Here is a 19,180-nt window from a genome sequence, read left to right as displayed (position 1 = left end):
TTTTCCCATAACAGTGTATAATTGTATAGGAATATCTGCATATATGAATACACGATAATAAGAGTGAAGCACCACTGGAATATGAAAGGCGACATCAGAATGAGCAAAGTAAACAACTCTAAAAATTAACACAGTTTATTTATGAGATCCGAATTTAGCAAAGTCGAACTGCAACTGATCTGCACAACTGTGTTTTCTTGGACCATCCGAATTTAGCAAAGTCAAACTGCAACTGATCTGCACAACTGTGTTTTCTTGGACTGTCAAAACACGGATATCATTTGCATACATTACAGAAAAACGAACTGGCATATCCGAATATAAAGTCTGAAGAAGAACTTGGGAACGTGTTTTATATTTTAGCAAGCCGACATGAGAACTGGAATGTGTGATAAACAGAGAACATGGCGAGGACCAGTAAAGGTCATCGCCATCGTATGCAAACGTGCCGCAATGATGCTCCCCTCGACCTGTACTCCAAACACCTCAATGGTGTGGGGCATCAAGCTGGAGCCATAATAGCTGAACCCTAGATGAAGAACCAAATTGATTTGTAATAACCCAAGATGAAGAACCAAATCGATCTGGGGACATAAGAACCGTAGAAGACGAACCAGATCGATTTGCATATCGGCCTCGCACCTCCCGTTCTCGCACATGGCGTGGAAGCGCCGTCGTTGCGGCCACATGCCATTGTCGTACCTCCGTGCCGCCCTTGCCTGCCCTCCTAGGCGCCTCCGCGCAAGTCCCGGCAGCGGCAGCCGTGGCCGCGCGCGACCCCCGGCTGCTCCTCCGTGATCACCGACGGTGGCCGCGGCCGCTCGCGACTTCCGACGGCTCCTTATCCGCCATCGGCAGCCGCAGATGCATCTGTATGTATCCGTCTTCCCAGCAGCAACACCTCTGCGTCCGTGCCTACCCGCAACCCCACCAAACGCAGCGGAGGCGCAGCTCAGACATAGCGGGCTCGTCGAGCCATCGGGCCTGCCCACTGCGCGGGGAGCGCAAGGTCGAGTTCAGCTACACCAATGGATACGGAGAGCGTTCTGAGCCATGGCTGAAGGTAGCTTTCGAGCAAGTGCTGACCAGTCGCCGCACCACAGCAAGGAATGCCGTCGCCGCCAGCCTTCTTCCCTTCCTGGCCGACCTTCTCCTCCTCAGCTACGCCGTCTCCGACCAAGTGCCAACCGGATCCGGCCTGGCTGCACCACGCCCCGGCAAGCGCCTAAGAAACCGGCGGACCCCAACGACCTTCTCCGCCTCAGCCACGTCGTCTGTTGCGCCTGGTCCAGGCCGTCCGCTCGCACCGATGCGGTGGCCGATGCGCACGGCAAGGGGCACGACTGCACGGTGGAGAGGGATCTCGCAAGGAGGAGAGAGCGATTGGAGGCGTGACTTACGCGAGCGATGAGGCAGAATTTTTTTTTCGCACGGGCGAAGGCAGAACGACGAAGCGAGCGAGGTATCGCACGGTCGTGGGCAGACAGATGAACCAAAACAAATGTCGCACCAAAAAATGTCCACGCTTTGTTCTTTTTAGTTGTAGGAGATTTATAATAATAATCTTATTTTAAAATTTTAATTCTAGACAAATTAATTTTTTGACACTCGAGTATCTTTTTTTAATCGATTTGCCTTTTTCTACAATTTAAATGATTTTAAAGGAACAAATCCGGCGACCAGAGAGGGTGAATAGGAGTCTCAAAATGCCATCCTCATCACCCATCTATAGATGCATGTCCAGCCTCCGCCAAGTGTTATGACACTATCGTCCTCCTCCTTGACTTGGTCAACGCCTTCTTCATCATCCATGTACTCTTGCTCTTCCAGTGCCTAATGTGAACCGCACACGGTCCGTTCTCCACCCTATGGCCTCTCAGTCCTCTTCCAGTGCCCAATGTGAGCTGCACACGGTCTGTTCTCCGCCCTATGGCCTCTCAGTCCAAGCCTTTTCGTTCGCCCTTCACCGCTCTAGGTCCATCACGTATGGACTATGCACTTGACCTTCACCATTGTCGTCGGCCATCTTAGAGCACGTAACTAAAAAAACTCGTCAGCACATAACTAAAAAACTCCTCCTACAAGGGAATGACTATCCCACAGCATTACCAATAAGAAGAAGACCATCTCACCAGGCCAAGAAAACCAAGAACCCCCGCCCCACCCTTACACGGCGGAATCCGTTGCGCAAGTGAGAATTGGGTGGGGCCTTAGACCTGTGCTTTTGGTTTATGTGGTGGACGAGGGTTTTTTTTAACCTCAACTTGAAATTCGCTCCCACGGGGAGTCCAACCTAGGACCGAGGAGTGCTACTCGAACATCCTAACCACTCGGCTAGAGACCCTTTTGCATCTTGGAGCACATAACACATGTACATTCACAGGCCAAGAGACACATGTTGCACAACACACACAACGCAACTCAACACGATACCTCTGGTTAGCTATTAGCATAACCAAGCACATATGAATATTGTGACACACCAGACGACAGCAACAAGCTTGAGATATAACTAACATATTATTTCTCATAGCTGGACTTGAAAAAACAATTCAGCAACATTTGTTTAAGCGAACACAGAAGCAACAACAAAAATATCAAATGATATATAACATAGCACACTAACATGAATGATCTTAACAATGGCCATGAGTGCTAAAGATATTGAAACAACAAATAGATACATGGAAACCTAAATTGAGACAACGAGTTGCTTATTTCATAAGTCAAGTCTCACTCGTCTTCTAAGAGGTGATTAGTAGTCAGCTTTATGTTTTTTACCTGACAGTTTAATAAAATCTTAATTTGCTATGTTTTATCACCAAATAATTTAAATTTATTTTTTGGCACTAAAGTAACTTTTTTAGAATTTAAATGTGTCTCTGTCGACTAATTGAATTACTTTACATTTTAGAGTATATATGTGCGTTTGAAAAATTGTGTGAGTTTGAAATTGCCCGGTCACAATTTTAGCCCGCGCGCGCTAGAGCCCAAACCAAGTAGTGATAATCAAATAGTGAACCCTGCGGGCCGCGGCACCGCAACCCTAAAAACCATTCACCTTTCAGGGTCTCACCTCAGCCACCGCCTCTCTTTTCTGCAGTTCTCCATTCTCCGCTCTCTCCCGGCGGCGCGTGTTGCAGGGCTAGGGAACGGAGGTCTGCCGGTGTCCTCGCGTGCTAGCACCCGTGGCTGCGCCCTCGTGCTACACCGCTGCAGGCCCCACGTGACAACGTCACCATCTTCGGATTTGGCGGTCAGACGGCAGCGGTGCGCTGCAGGCGTGATAGCGCAGGTACACCGCGCGTCGTGCGCCACCTGCCAGCCCCCACAGCCGCGCCGCACGCTAATCTGGCGCGCCGGCTGAGGAGGGGGTGGGCTAAGGGCGCGGTGGCACAGGGCGAGGAGACAGCGGTGCGGCATCTCGTGCGAGGAGCGAGGAGGCAGTGGCGGCAAATCTCGCGCACAGGGAGAGCCAGGGGCGGCGACTCTCGCGCGCAGGTCAAGGACGTTGTGCGGTGGATTTCGCGCCCCTTGGTTCACCGGGTTTCGTTCGTCGGTTCCTCTGCTTTCCCTCTCTATTCCACACCGGATTTTGTTGGTCGGTTTCTCTGCTTCCCATATGTTCCACGTTGATTCATTAGAAAATGCTGGGAGGCTAGTACTTTTATTCTACTGTATTCTATTAGCAATCTGTTCAGATATTTAGCAGGGATGTAGAGGAGTTCTTTTTAGACGACAGCCATACTTTGATGCCTTGAATGCTGCCATGATTTGTCTTTTAGTCTACACTTGAGCTCCTAAGTCCTAATTATTAAGTCAGTCATGACTTGCAGTTCAACAATTTCATTACTGATGCATCCTTTGTTTATTAGAAAATATAATGAACCTAGGAATTTGATCAAGAAGAATTAATACAGATGCCAAAAGCAATAAGGTGGGATGCATCATCTATTGCTCTTTAGTTGCTAACCTCTGAGCCTTATGATTGTTCTATTCTAAAGAGCAGTACTGACGTACTGTGTATCAGGTGCCATGCTCTGGCTGCAAGTAAACCAGGACCCTTAATTTGTGTTGTTAGAGACTAGAACTTCTTCTAGGTTTCTCACAGTATTAGTAGAAAATTCCACGTACTAAATTACAGCAGTGTGCTAGAACTTCTTCTAGGTTTCTCACAGTATTAGTAGAAAATTCCACGTACTAAATTACAGCAGTGTGCTAATTTTTTTATGGGATCTTGACATGTTGTGTTAATATCGGGATTGGTTAGGGCATTGTTTGGTAGAAAGTTCTACGGATCCAACCCCATGACTGCTACTTTTGACTGGAGGATGGAGCTGTCATGGAGCCGATTTGTTATCAAAGCAAGTTCAAAGTATTTATATGATGCACTGATTTTTCTTGCAAACATATACATCTGTCTTTATCAGAGCCTACTAGTTCAGCCATCAACTTTATGCAGAACTAAAATGAAGCAATAAAAAGTTCTAATATGACATGTACTAAAAGGCTGATTGTAGTCTCTTTAACCATTTTTCAATGGTCTAGTATGGTATGTTGCTTCTGCTGCTATCACTTTTGTGGGAGTTTAATTTCAATATGCAATATGAATTTTTAGCATTTGTCTTTCACTTTGAATGTTCAAAACTAATCTATTATTTTAGCAGGAGAGTTATTAACTCTTTAGGTGTTGCCCCTGTGGTGAATGGAAGCGAGCTTCAAATTTGAAATCAAGTATGATTGCACCTGTCTCATGATTTCTGCTCCTATACCCTTCCTGTCATTTAAAAATGTGCTACCAATGTGTTTCGATTGAGAACTTGTGATCCCTTAAAATTTAAAAACAAGTACAAATTAATGCAGTAGTAGCAGTTTAAATGAAGCAACCCATGAGTTTTATGAATTTTCAGTTACAATGTCCTTGTGTGCAAGAAATTTTGCTGAAGCTATTTTGCTGCAGTACACATAAGTGTTCCTGCTTGCTCGGATTAGTTAACATCATGCTGCCCATGAACTGAAAACTTGAGAACCTATATAAGCTTTTGCTAACCAATCATGATCCTCCTAGTTTGTTATAATGTTAGAGTCTAATTTGTCCAATGTTTTAGTGGGACCATTGGAGGAGATGCAACTAATACTATGAGCCTCTGGGATTTTAAAGAACCTATAGAAAGTAGTCCAGATCAAAGTAAGGTAAATACAACTACTTGTTAATTACAGAATTTTCATTGGAAGACCTCGGTTATTTAAGTTGTTTGCTGAAATCAATGTAACACCCTCGGTGTTACACCCTAAATCATTTAAAAAAACAAGCATGTCATGAGCATCATGTTTATGTGTTAATACATGTGATAAAGTGTGTAGATCAATTTTTGTAACTCAAGACAATCAATAAAAACGCAAAACGAAAGTTGCTCCACGATTCATACAGTTAACAAGTAGGGTTTAAAACTAATTTTTATTAAGCAAAAATACTATAGAACATGTGTGCGATACTTAAATAAAGTTTGAAGTACAAACTTTGTAGATAACAATGAAATACTTGGTATTGAAAAAAAAATATTGCTAAGTAATATTTTCAGTAGCTTAGAAATGTAATCTGAAATTAAGATTAGCTCAAACACTTACAAAATTTCTAAGCTTGTGGACAGCTAGACGCTGCTATGTTTAGCAATTTATTTGAAGAGATTGGGTTGAGGAGTGGTGTAGTGCTATGATTCGATTTAGTAGTTACATATGCCATCTTGAGTGTAGTGAAGCCGGTTTAGGTTTAGGAGCAATGGTTTAGTCGTGTTGGGCGCTTTAAAATTCATGTGCGTCACCTGTCTCGGGTTGGTTGGTGCCATGTGCGCGGTCACCGCGCGGCCTCCCCATGCCGCGCAAATGGTCGTGTCTCGTGCGGTCACCCTACGCCACCACGCTGGGTCAATCGGGCCGCCTGGGCTTGGCCGAGGCCGGCCGCAACGAGCCGCTGGCCCCGCGCCCTGCTGCCTAGCCTCACACTGCCGCCATTGCCGTCGCCGTGGCTGTGCTATCGTTGTCGTCGCGTCCACCCACTGCTGCCTCACATCGCGATGCTGCCACTACCGTTGTGTCACTCCTGCACTCGTGTCTGCTCGCTGCATCGCGCTGACCCCTCCCTGGCCCGATTGGGTACCATCCGCATGTGGTCGTGCACGCCGTCGTCAAGCTATTAATGGCGCTGCAGCGCGTAGGCCATGGCCGATCGTGGACGCTCATGCTCGTCCCCTCATGCTTGGACGTAGGTCCCTCGACCACAACCGCTCGCGTCCTGCCAAGGCGAGGACGAACCGAGCCCACCTGCCACGCCCTGTTTCTCTCTTTCTCCCTCTACTTTCCACCGTCGTCGAGTCGCGGTCACGGTGAGCCACAGAGTGAGCACCTCATTAATTTCTCATGCCCGCGTCTCCACATTTACGTCCTCTTGCCGACCGCCCCCACCCCACCTTGATTACGGCCAGGCCGAGCTCCAATTTTGGAGCTTTGCTCCTGCCGCCATGCCATTAAGGCCCAATCCACCTCACCATGGCCAGCTCCAACCTCGCCATCTTGCGTCGAATTGACCGCACCACTAGCCCCGCCTAGAACCCCTCTTCATCGTGCGCATCCTAGTCATAGCTCTAGTACCACCTCCTCACCGCTGACATGGCAGTGCCTTTGCAGTCCACCATTCACCTCGCAGCGCGCACGTGGCTAGCCTCGCTCAGGTCATCTCCCGCCGAGCCAGCACCTCGGTTAGGTCACTGTTGAGTTGTCGTTCCTTACCCGCTATCCCTACTGCCTTGTTGTTGCTACGGTTCACCAAAACACCTTCGCCATTGTCGTAGGGTGCCCGCCGTCGTGGAGAGGTCCTTCTACGGTGTCCCGGCTCGTGCAACCGCCGCCCATCGCCTCGCATCGACCCCTTGGTGAGATTCGGCCTCTTATCTAGGTTAGCATGGGTCCCGGGTGGTCGACGCTATCGCCACTACCACCGCTCGCCACGTCGGAGCACGCGGGGGAGGACAGGGACCATGCCGTTGTAAAGAGGAGAGAGTGCAGGGGCCTTTGTGCATAAATGTTGTCTTTAGGAATAGTAGCGTGGACCGCGGGTTGTTTGTCCAAAAGACAAGGGCTTCTCTACAAAAACATCAGCGCGCTTGCGGGCTCCCCACGTGGGCCGTCATCGCGCGCGGGCCAAGCCTGAGTTGGGCCGCGCTGGGCCGTTTTGGTCCTTTTGTTTTTCTAGCCGAATTAGTAAAGCTTTTCTATTTCAATTCTAAGTTAGATTTGTATATTTAATATAAATTCGTACGAATGTCCAAAAATCATGAAACTAATTTTGTTAGGTTCCTAAAAATGTGATCTATCTGTTGGTGTGATTACCTTATGCCTATCTGTGATGATGCTGAGATATATTAAATCAATTGAAAGCATTTAAAATTATTATGATAATATTTGTAGGAATTGTTGTGGCAAATCTGTGATAGCTTTCACCCTGAAATTTTTATAGTAGCTTCATTGTATTATTAGGTCCCAACTGTAATTTTGTAGCCCTAGAATAGACTACTTAATATGGTAGCTAAATACCCATTAAGGCTAAAGGAATAATGGCATGATATTGGTTTATAAAAGTAAAGCACTTGTAGGATGAGCTTGAAATCTATTTGGTAGAGATAATGATTAGCTTAGTATCTAAGCCATTAGAGCTAGCTTAGTAGCTTAGCATGTGTATTCTTATCTTAAGAGTTGTTGTTGCCAAAATATTAAGTGTTGCATCATCATTGCATGCATGTACAGAACGAGTTGGTGGAGTTCATGACTGCCGAAGAGCAGGAGTACGAGAAGATGATCGAGGAGTACAAGGAGGAGGTTCTCGTATAGGAGGAAGCCCCACAGCCACCGATGACTGACATAGCTGACAATTCGCCTACCCAAGGCAAGCCTCAGTGCATAACCCTTATTTTAAATAATCTCTAGATATATACATATATATATATATATATATATATATGTGATGTGCATTTACGTTACAGGATTTATATTGAAACTACATGCATAGATAAACCTAGCTATGAGTCCTACTAGCATAGGTCGAGAAGCTGCTGTAACACCCTAGGTGTTTGGCTTCCACAAAAGTGCATTTCATTTCATAAACATATGCATCATCCATGTCATCATGCCATTGTCACTGAAACATACATATGCAACATTCGCAAATTCTGTTGTTTCATACTTGATTGCTTATGAATGGTAGTAGTGAAACATGTGAATGCAACATGAGTTTCTTATACCTTGAAACATGGCAACATGGTAGTAATATGACAAGTATAAAATAACAACAAGGTCATGAAACATGTGAAACATGAAATTGCAACATTTGAGTGAATTGGTTGTTTTGTGCTTCATCACATGTGATCATTAGAAATTGGTATAGCACTTGGGTAAAGTGGTTGATTATGGTCTAATACACCTTAACTACACTTAGGGTAATTGTTGGGACATTGTTCATGTGGATCAAAATGACAAAAATGCCCTCAAGTGGAGGTTTGACTTTGAATGACCCTTAGAGTGACATTGTTTGACTAATTCAAAAGTCCAACTTAGAGATCTTGCATGGCTATGCACTCTTTACCAAAGTTGTAGCTAATTTATCAAGGAACAAAAGTTGTTTCAACTCATGAAAATGTGTGGAACAGCCTCAAACATGGCCCACAAGTCATTCTTGATGGTGGTTTCAACACTGAAAAATAATTCTAAGTCCTAACTGGATTTTCAGTTGGATCAAGCCAACTTTGGCTTGATGTAACTTCTGATCCATGGCGAATTAGATGATGGTCTTTGAAAAGAAGTTGTAGATGGATGGTAGGCCTACATTTTTCATGTACACAGTTTTTGCAATGGATCAATGGTTTAGCCGTGTTGACACGTCGAATTCGCGCTGTCAGTCGTCGTCATTGAACACTGAATCGGAAATTTTAGAAAACGGACAGAGCTCGCCGTGGCCAACCGGCGCAGGAGCTGATCTCCGCATGGCACGCATGCTCGGCCAAAGTCTCCACGTCGCGCGTCCGAGCTCCAGATGAAAGCCAGCGCCTGCCCGATGCACTCGCCTGCTCCATTGCCTCTCTTTCGCCTCCACCGCGCGCAGCGCCGAGCCGCTGCAACTCTTCCTGTTCCAACCGACTGTCGCCATTGCCTTGCGTGCTCGCCACTGCAAAAACGTGTTGCCCAGTTCATCAACAGCTTTGCAGTGATCTCCTCTACCACCTCCACCATTCAGCCGGGTCGATTGGGGTTTGGTAAGGGCGTAATCGCCATTTCTTCCACCGCCGCCATGGCGGGACCTTGCCGGAGTTGGCGCTCCACGCGGCCACCTGCCACCGCGACCTTCCCATCCCTTATCTCCCTTGCGCTAGGTGCTGTGTGTGACACTGAAGCTCGTAGAGTAGGCCACTAGGGCCGTGGCGCCGTCGTCTCGCCGGAGCCGGCCATGCCGTGGCCGTGCGCCGCCATGATCGTCGCCACCCCCTTTAGCTGCGACAATAGCTTCAATCGATGGCACTATTAGATGCGCATTGATGAGGTGAACACCGTAGCACCGTTAGTCTCGCCGGAGCTGCCACCGGCGACGAGCTACGCCGCCGTCCGTTCTTCCTCCCCTGTCTCTCTCGCTGACGTGCGGGGCCCCATCGTCAGTCGCTGAGCCAAGGCGGGAGCCAGCCTGGGCCATGTCGTGGCTGGGCTATGCTTGCGCATGCGTCGTGGGCCGTCGGGTCTGTTCGGGCCGGCCCAACAGTAGAATTAGGGTTTCAACATTGTTTTGGTTTTATTCTTTTCACAGATTTGTGTATAGATTCAAAAATATGTATCTCCTAGTTGGTAGCTTCAAATGATGTGGTTCCAATTTTGTTGAGTTCATGATAATGTCTAGTTTTTATTAAAAATATAATTTATGACATGTTCTGTTATGAAAAAGGGAGTTGCTAATTATCTCTTTTAAATCATGAAGGAAATAGGGGTAATTATATCTTTTTCTATGTAGCTCCAAATGGCATGAAATTTTTATGGTGTACTGCTCATGTCATGAGTAGCTTGTAGTTAAATTTTCATATATTTTGGACACTATATGTAGGAGTTATAAAATTCTCTTGTTTGCATGGATGGATCTTGTGTGAATTTTCATAATTTTTCTATAGATCCAGTAAAGGTAAAATTTGGTGAGTGCTATTCTTATGCTAGAATGATGCTAGGAAAAATGTGAAATCTATTTCTTGACACTTTTCATTAGGGTTTCCTAATTATGCTTGAAATAGACATGCCACCTGTTATTTTGGATACAGCAAGTTCTGCTTGCCCAATGGCTTTGAAATTTTTATGGTAGTCTATATGAAGCATGAGATATCTACTGTAATTTTTGTAGATTTTTCTAAATAGTTTTACTATATATTGCTTTAATCACTTAATTAACTAAATAAATTAGAAAAGGGCATTAAATAATTTATTTAGAAGTTGGCACTATACTTTCTGATGTTCCTTTGATATGTGCAACAAGTTGGTAAACTTGGTTTGGTCCAGTTATGCTTTTGCATCATCACTAAATAATTAATTTAGTAACCCTGTCATTTCTGGACAGATTCTAGGTTTACTGGAATTCGATTTGGTTAACGGAAGAATCATGCTTTGATGTTTACAAATGATTTGTAGAGAATTTCATAGGCTTTCCAAAATGTCCTCTTGCAAGTCATTTGAATTTATAGAACTCTGGTTATGATTGAATTAAGGAACTACTCGTTGCATGTAAAACCTTAACTTTGATTTAAGTATGCCTTTACTATTTCTAAGTTTGTGGTAATGTTCCTAGGTGTTAGGCCTTTAACTGAAGATGAGCACCTTTATCTTAGGTTATGCAAGTTAGGTAAGTAGATCTCGTTCTTCAAGTTAAGTGAGATACATGTTTTAAAGTGATTTGAATAGGGCTATTCTAAATCGGTAAACGAGTGTCCAGTGATGTTTTCGTTAAACATTTACTGTGATTCATTCATCATGAGCATCATGTCATTCCTTATGCATCCATGATATTTATCTTGTGCATCGGCATGCAATAGATGTACCGGAGGGAGTGACACTGCTGGAATTCGAGGAACCGAGCGAGCAGCAGCAGCCAACACCGGAGGTTCAGGAGGTGCAGCCTTCAGGAGAAGTGCCAGATGAGGTCGCCGTTGAGTGCTCGGATCACCGTCCATGCAAATTTGTGAAAGGCAAGCCCCGGAGCATATTAAGCCTCCTAATTTTCAAAATGCAGTTACAATATTATTGTTACATATATATATTGTTGCATTAAGTTTAGGTGTTGGATGCAAACACTTGCTGCATTGGTTATCCAATCCTTGTCTAGATATTGATACCCTGAATCCTATGTAGCTCAGGCTCGTGTAGTGCTTAGCCCTGCTTAAACATGGTATAAGTCAGGTGATTTCCTGTCACCTGCGAGATATAGGAAGATACATGTGGCACGGTTGGCTATATTTGCTATCGTGGAAAAGAACCAGTCTTAATTTGAAATGAAGACCAGACGGAGGCTTGCCGGTTTGCAGTGACTCCATCTGTGTCGCTTAAGGACTGAATCTTGGAGCCTTTCCTGTTCATGTTGAACGCATGCCTCTCTCTTAGTTGGCCGTGTCTGAAGACCGACCGCGAAGCCGAGTAGCTCACCTCAGGCCGAGAGTCAATAAGTATAAAGTGCGCCTCAGAAGGGAGCCATAGGCGTGAGTCCAAGGGCAGGTGATTTAAAAGTCCTGATCGTCCTGGCAGAAGGGTAATCCCTGAGAGTGCTGGCACTGATCGAACCCGCGAATTTGGTTCCTGAGTTGTTCCAAAGGTGACCCACGGCTACCCTTGCTAAGTATGCTAGGGTGAGAGTTAGGAATACCCCCTCAGCTGAGTTGTAATTCGATTCGAGTCGCCGTCTCTCCCGGTTAGTGAGAACTTGACGGGCTTATCTCCAAAGTAGATACACTAAATAACATAATGGTTTGGAAATGATGATATGATGATGACAGCCTTATTATACCTGCTATGGTTAATATTGTTTGCTCCTAATAAGTGAGTGCTCTAGTACAGGTGCTAATCTAGTGGACAGGTAAATGATGATAAGCTTGATGCTAAGTTTAAATTGGTTACTATAATCATAAGCTCTTTTATGCAACTGTGTCAAGCTAGCCCACCTTATAAGCCTTGCATGACCCTTGGTGTCTTTTATTTCTAGTTTTGACGGGTAAGTCTAGCTGAGTACCTTCTCGTACTCAGGGTTTATCTCCCACCTGTTGCAGATGACCAGTTCTACTTTGGTTGCTACAAGTACTGCCTTCTCCCAGCTGGGGATGCAAACTAGACCATTGGGCGCGGTCTCTCCTAGTTCTCATACCTGATGATGCTTTTGTGGGACATGACTTAGATCTTGCAATGTATTTGAAACTATGAAGTTATGTACTAAACTATGTTGCTTCCACAAATTTGAACTTGGTTTGTAATATTTTTATTCGAACTCTGATGGATGTAATCCGAATACTACTTGTGAAATGTTGTAACGAATGATGTGTTGTGTTGAATCACTACGGTCTTGGTTTGTATGTCGAGAGTTGGTTGAAATCCTTCATGATTTCCGGACTACCGGGATTATGGGAGCTTAAGTACAGGAATTTGATCACTTCGGTGATTGTTTTTGTACTTACGTTCTTATGATTTGGTCAGTTCTGTTACAGCTGCTATGCTTAGGCTATCAGTAGCGTGAGTAACCTGCTGTTACTCACAATAGGTGATTATTATTATTACTCTCATGATAAAATAGTGAAAGGAAATGGAGACTGGATAGGGATATGGTACGAGTATTGGTGGGTGTAATAGGTTGTGTCCCATGGCCAATGGGGCATAGCTTAGTTACACTATTTTCCCTGTCCGTATCGGTTAAGGACCATCCGTTGCTATGGATGGTAGTTAGGTCACAGACTTATTATCCTGAGCACATACTTGCTTATGGGAGTGGGAAGGCTCATTGCTCCCTTGTCGTGGGTTCTGGTTCTTTCCTGACCGACTGATTGGAGGTGGGGATGGTGGAGGTCGAAGCACCATACTGAGTCTGGGACTCCGGAGTGGGGGCTTGGAGTCTAAGTTTGGACAGAGACCTAGACCCCTTGATGGGAGAGTGGTGGGTTGGTCTTGCTTGTGCCTAGGGTACAAGCGGGGGCATGTGTTTTGGGGTACCCAGCTGAGATACATTGGTTCAAGAATTATTGTGTGATACGATACGACTTGGCTATGGTCTAGCACCGTAGTAATAACTGGAAGATGAAAGATGGTGAAATGGATCTAATTGCTCAACTCTTGCTTGAAAGTTGAAATAGGTGCTTACATAGAATGGATAGCTAATGAACTAATCATGACTGCTAATAAAACACATACATAAGGATTCACTACTAGTAATGCTTTTCGCAAAAAGGAAACCCAGCAAACCATAAAGCTTATCATATCCTTTGAAGTCGGGAAATTATTTCCACTAGTCGGGTAAGTCTTGCGAGTCCACTGTGTACTCAATGTTTATTCTCCCATGTTGCAGGTGCAGCTTGAGGAATGTCTATTGTGTGGAGGATTCTTTTGGTGGGCACAGACGGATCCCTATATCTTATCGTTAGATGTTTATTTCAATTCCGCTGTTAAATTCCGCACTCTGAACTTGGTATTGTAATAATGTATTTCTGAGAACTCTTGTTGTATGAAATGGACTAAGTATTGTAAACTCATTCTCATTATTGGATCCTGGATGAAAAACGTGGATTGTTTGAGTTCTCCCTTGGGGTGTGCTCGATGGAACTGTCTGATGTAGCTTACTTTCGGGTTGCTTAGTGTCTAGTGGAAGACGAGCGCCTCCAGAAGCGTGCTATTTTGGGCGGTTCTGCCATAGGTGGTATCAAAGACAATAATGAGTTACGAGTTTCATAACTCTTTTCAAAACCTAAAATTTGACCAACAAAAGCTTTGTGAAAAGTGCAATGCGATAAAATTATGTAGATAAGTATAAGCCCTAGCAATATGGTCTATCTAGGATAGCGGTAATGGTTTTATCTAATCAATTTTCTGCAGGTACACTAACTTACGCTGCGTAAGAATCATTTAGCAAGCGGAAAGTGAGTGTGCAATGTGCTGAAAATTTTTGCGAATGCTGCTATATTCCAGCTTGAGTGAATGGGTAGGCCGATGCATGCATCATGAAAAGAGAATCTTGCTTAAACTAAACTCCCCTTACACTTATAATTTGGATTAGTGAATTGATAGGATAACCTAAAAGAATGCTTTAATAAAAGCCTTATCATTTCTCTAAGTCTCTTGTTCCTAATCTGGAGGGTTGTCCCCAATGGTTGGTTCTTATCTATTTATAGATGAACCTGAGGTCTGGTCGGGGGAGTACCAGCGATGGGGTAGACCAGGGTGATAACGGTCATGGTGAGGACAATAGCAACACCAATTGGGATAGACACGAGGCCCCACTTTTGGCTCCTCCTCCTCCGCTACCACCACCCCCGATGACCCATGTAGAGATGATGGCGGAGATGCTGGCTGCTCGACGTGAGTCAGCCCGTGCCTTGGAGATGCTTGCCCAGGCTATTGGTGGCTTCACCCATGGAGGCCTCGGTGGCAACGGTGAGAACGGGGGTGGTGCTCGTGGTCTCGAGGGGCCTTGTTCCTACTAGGACTTCCTAAAGACACACCCACCCACATTCACGCCAACTGCTGAGCCTCTAGATGCGGAGCATTAGCTTTGTATTCTAGAGCATAAGTGTTAGCTGCTCATTGTGACTGAAGAGCAGAAGGTGCGCTTTACTGCATAGCAACTTCTAGGATCTGCCAGTGCTTGGGGACACTTTCAACGCCATGCAGCCTATGGACCACCATGTGACTTGGTAGGAGTTTACCACTACTTTCTGTCAGTATTATATTCCTGTTGGTTTGCTGAACAAGAAGCTATCCAAGTTTCTAGAGCTAAAGCATGGAAATATGACTGTGATGGAGTATGTGAACAAGTTCAACCATCTTGCACAGTATGCTGGGACCCATGTAGACACTGATGAGAAGAAAAGGGACCATTTCTACCATGGCCTCTCTTGCATCTTGCAAAAGGAGTTGTACACTAGGGGATATCAGACTTTTGGTGCTTTGATGAATGCAACCATTGCTATGGAGGGACTTCAGCGTGATTCTCAGGTGGAGTGGAAGCGCAAGCTGGTGATCACTGGATCTTCTAGTCACCCATAGGCTTAGAAGGTGTAGGTTATCAGGAGGATGTCCTGTCACTCTCTAGGTGGACAGTCGTCCCATTAGTCTCAACAGGCTTACCAGGCACCTCCCACCCAGTATCGTGCACCTACTCAGCAGGTGCAACAGTAGCCTCAGGGATAGCAGGTTCCACCTCATCAGGGATAGGGGAACAAGTCTGGTGCTTTGTTTCAAGTGTGGTAAGGAGGGCCACTATGCTGAGGAGTGTCCATAAAACCAGCCTACATAGTCTTCCTAGCCTTCAGCCAACTCCTGTCTGGTCAAGAGGATGATTATTAAGAAGATGGTGCCCATAAGCCGCTCTAGACAAGTCAACTTCACTGAGGCTGAGGAGATTTTGTAGAATGAACCTATGATGGCTGGTATGTTTACCATTGATTCCCACCCAGCATATGTGTTGTTTGATTCTGGTGCATCACATTTGTTCATGAGCATGGGGTTTGCACAAAGGCACAATATATCCCTTATGGCTATTCCTATTGCCTATAGAATCAGTACTCTAGGTGCGTAGTTGTGCGTTAATACTCGGACGGACATAGTCAGATTAGTGCTAGCCACTCACAGTTACCGCCTCTAGATCATGGTGCTGCCTGGGCAAGGCATTGATGCAATTTTGGGCATGAACTGGTTGCGAGTTTATGGGGTAGTCTTGAACCTTAAGCAGAGAGTTGTTGAGTTACGGCTTCCTTCTTCCGAGGATAGGATGTCTCTTCTTATGCCCTCTGATGCAGCCTTACTAGTTGTTGCTCATGTTGAAGCTTCTCTTGATCTTGCTTCTATTCCTATGGTCTATGAGTTTCTGGATGTTGTTCCTGAAGATCTATCTAGGTTGCCATCGGATAGGGACGTGGAGTTTACCATTGAGTTAGAACCTAGCACTGCTCCTATTTCACGATGTCCCTACCGCATGGCTCCTAATGAACTAGTAGAAATGAAGATACAGTTAGAGGAATTATTGGAGAAGGGCTTTATCCGTCCTAGTTCTTCACCATGGGGTTGTCTAGCTATTTTGTGAAGAAGGACGGCACTCTTTGGATGTGTGTGGATTATTGCCCTTTCATTATGATAACCATTAAGAACAAGTATCATTTACCTCATATTGATACTTTGTTCAATCAGTTGGTAGGTGCAAAGGTGTTTTCTAAGATTGATCATTGTTTTGGGTATCATCAAATTAAGATCTGGCCACAAGATATACCAAAGACAACTTTCTCTACTAGGTATGGGCTTTATGAGTACCTAGTCATATCCTTCGATCTCACCAATGCTCCTACATTCTTCATGTATCTCATGAATTCAGTTTTCATGTCAGAGTTGGATAAGTTTGTAGTGGTGTTCATTGATGACATTTTGATATACTCCAAGAACAAAGAAGAGCATGCACAACATCTTCGGATAGTACTGACTCGATTAAGGGAACACAAGTTGTATGCCAAATTTAGCAAGTGTGAGTTTTGGTTAGATCGAGTGTAGTTTTTGGGATATGTTCTAACGCCTAAGGGTATGTCTGTGGACCCAAGCAAGGTGCAAGATGTGTTAAATTGGAAGTCTGCAAAGTTAGTGCATCAGATCCGTTAGTTCCTTGGTCTTGCTGGTTATTATCGGCACTTCATTCCTAACTTCTCCAAAATAGCCCAACCAATGACTAAGTTGCTCTAGAAAGATGTCAAGTTTGCATGGAGTCTGGCTTGTGAAGAAGCTTTCCAAGCTCTAAAGCACTTTCTTACCACTGCTCCTATTCTCACCTAACCAAATATTGATAGGCCATTTGATGTGTATTGTGATGCCTCAAGGACTGGATTGGGATGTGTGCTTATGCAAGATGGACATGTGATAGCTTATGCTTCACGTCAGCTGAAAAAGCACGAGTTGAAGTATCCCACCCATGATTTAGAGCTGGTTGTAGTTGTGCACGCTCTAAAAAATTAGAGGCATTATTTGTTGGAAAATAAAGTGCATATTTATATGGATCACAAGAGCCTTAAATATATTTTGGGGCTATTGCGTTCTTGCCCCTAGTTTGAACCCCAATTGTGATTTTACACCCATTTTCAGCCACTTTGTGTTTTTACCCCTGCTTTTCCAAAACGAAGGCTCTGTTTACCCCTACTCCGTGAACAGCAGGTAACGGTGTTAAAAAAGTTAACAGATGACAAGTTTGCCCTTCCGAATATTGCATTTTTGCCCCTATTTCAAACCACAATTGTGATTTTACCCCCACTTTCTTCCACTTTGTGTTTTTACCCCTACTTTTCCAAAACGAAGGATCCATTTACCCCAATTCTTAACTCAGTTATCTACATCCGGATCAAAGCAACTAAAAATTAACAAAAGGCCTGTAAAAAGACAAACTTACCCCTTATCTCTTGGTCGTCTCTCTCAGGGTCGTCCCTCTCAACGCTAGCAGGTAGCGGGCGGCTGGGTGCGGCGGCGGTGGCGGCGAAAGGGCAGCGTTGGGCCGTCGAGCGAGCGCTGCGAGTGGGCGCGTGTGGCCAGGCAGAGGAAGCGGCGCGGGCGCACGCGGCTTAGCCTGACATGGGCACGCAGCCAGGCACGCGGCTCTGCTTGGCGCGGGCACGTGCAGCTAGGCACGCGGCTCTACTTGGCGCGAGCGCGTGTCTCGTGGAAGCAGCCGACCATGCTGCTTGGTCGCACCCATGGTCGGCTCCATGGTCGGCTGCTTTCAGTGGCGGAGCCAAGATGAGCACCTCATGGGGGCTAATCAATAGAGATTTAGAACAAATGTCGAAGATTAATGGTGAAATCACGTTTTTTCTACAGTAAATACTAAGCAAAATCACTCTCACGGGGGGCTGCAGCCCCCCTAGATCCGCCACTGGCTGCTTTCACGAGACGTGCGCCCGCCCGACGGCCAAGCCGCGCGCGCCCGCGCCAAGCAGAGCCGCGTGCCTAGCTACGCGTGCCCACGCTAAGCAGAGTCGCGTGCCTGGTTGCGCGCCCACGTTAGGCTAAGCCGCGTGCGCCCACGCCGCTTCCTCCGCCTGGCCACACGTGCCCGCTCGCCACGCTCGCCGCGCTCGCTCGACGGCCCAACGCTACCCTTTCGCCGCCACCACCGCCGCACCTAGCCGCCCGCTACCTGCTAGCGTTGAGAGGGACGACCCTGAGAGAGATGACCGAGAGATAAGGGGTAAGTTTGTCTTTTTATAGGCCTTTTTATAATTTTTAGTTGCTTTGATCCGGATGGAGATAACTGAGTTAAGAATTGGGGTAAACGGAGCCTTCGTTTTGGAAAAGTAGGGGTAAAAACACAAAGTGGAAGAAAGTGGGGGTAAAATCACAATTGTGGTTTGAAATAGGGGCAAAAACGCAATATTCGGAAGGGCAAACTTGTCATCTGTTAACTTTTTTAACACAGTTACCTGCTGTTCACGGAGTAGGGGTAAACAGAGCCTTCGTTTTGGAAAAGCAGGGGTAAAAACACAAAGTGGCTGAAAATGGGGGTAAAATCACAATTGGGGTTCAAACTAGGGGCAAGAACGCAATAGCCCCATATATTTTCACTCAGTCCGAGCTGAACATGAGACAACAGAGATGGCTAGAGCTAATCAAGGATTATAATTTAGAGGTTCATTACCATCCTAGAAAAGCTAATGTGGTAGCTGATGCTTTGAACCGAAAGTCATATCAAGTTGAAGAAGCACCTTTGTCTCTCAACCATGTGGAGGTGCTAGCTCATATTGCTCTAGTCTCAAATCTACTTGAGCAAATTATTATCGAGCAAAGGCAAGATATTTTAGGAATTCCTCACATTAAGAAGTTAATTGCCAAAGAGCATGGTCCACATTTTAGTATTGATGATCAAGGTGTAGTGAGGTTCAAGAATAGA

General features: G+C 45.4%; 1 long non-coding RNA gene across 3 annotated transcripts; it reads left to right on the top strand.

The window, feature by feature from the left end:
- The first annotated feature begins 3,084 nt into the window (after positions 1 to 3,084).
- On the top strand, positions 3,085 to 13,749 carry LOC136529632 (uncharacterized). Of its 3 annotated transcripts, XR_010777380.1 has the most exons (5): positions 3,085 to 4,734; positions 5,109 to 5,193; positions 7,801 to 7,939; positions 11,109 to 11,261; positions 12,333 to 12,544. It is a non-coding gene; the product is annotated as an uncharacterized lncRNA (long non-coding RNA). The 3 variants fall into 3 exon arrangements; XR_010777381.1 differs by lacking the exons at positions 5,109 to 5,193; positions 12,333 to 12,544 and adding an exon at positions 13,616 to 13,749; XR_010777379.1 differs by lacking the exon at positions 5,109 to 5,193.
- The last annotated feature ends 5,431 nt before the right edge of the window (positions 13,750 to 19,180 follow it).

This window comes from Miscanthus floridulus, chromosome 19 (assembly GCF_019320115.1).
Source record: "Miscanthus floridulus cultivar M001 chromosome 19, ASM1932011v1, whole genome shotgun sequence".
Classification (NCBI taxonomy): domain Eukaryota; kingdom Viridiplantae; phylum Streptophyta; class Magnoliopsida; order Poales; family Poaceae; genus Miscanthus; species Miscanthus floridulus.
This window is presented reverse-complemented; position numbering and strand designations above follow the sequence as displayed.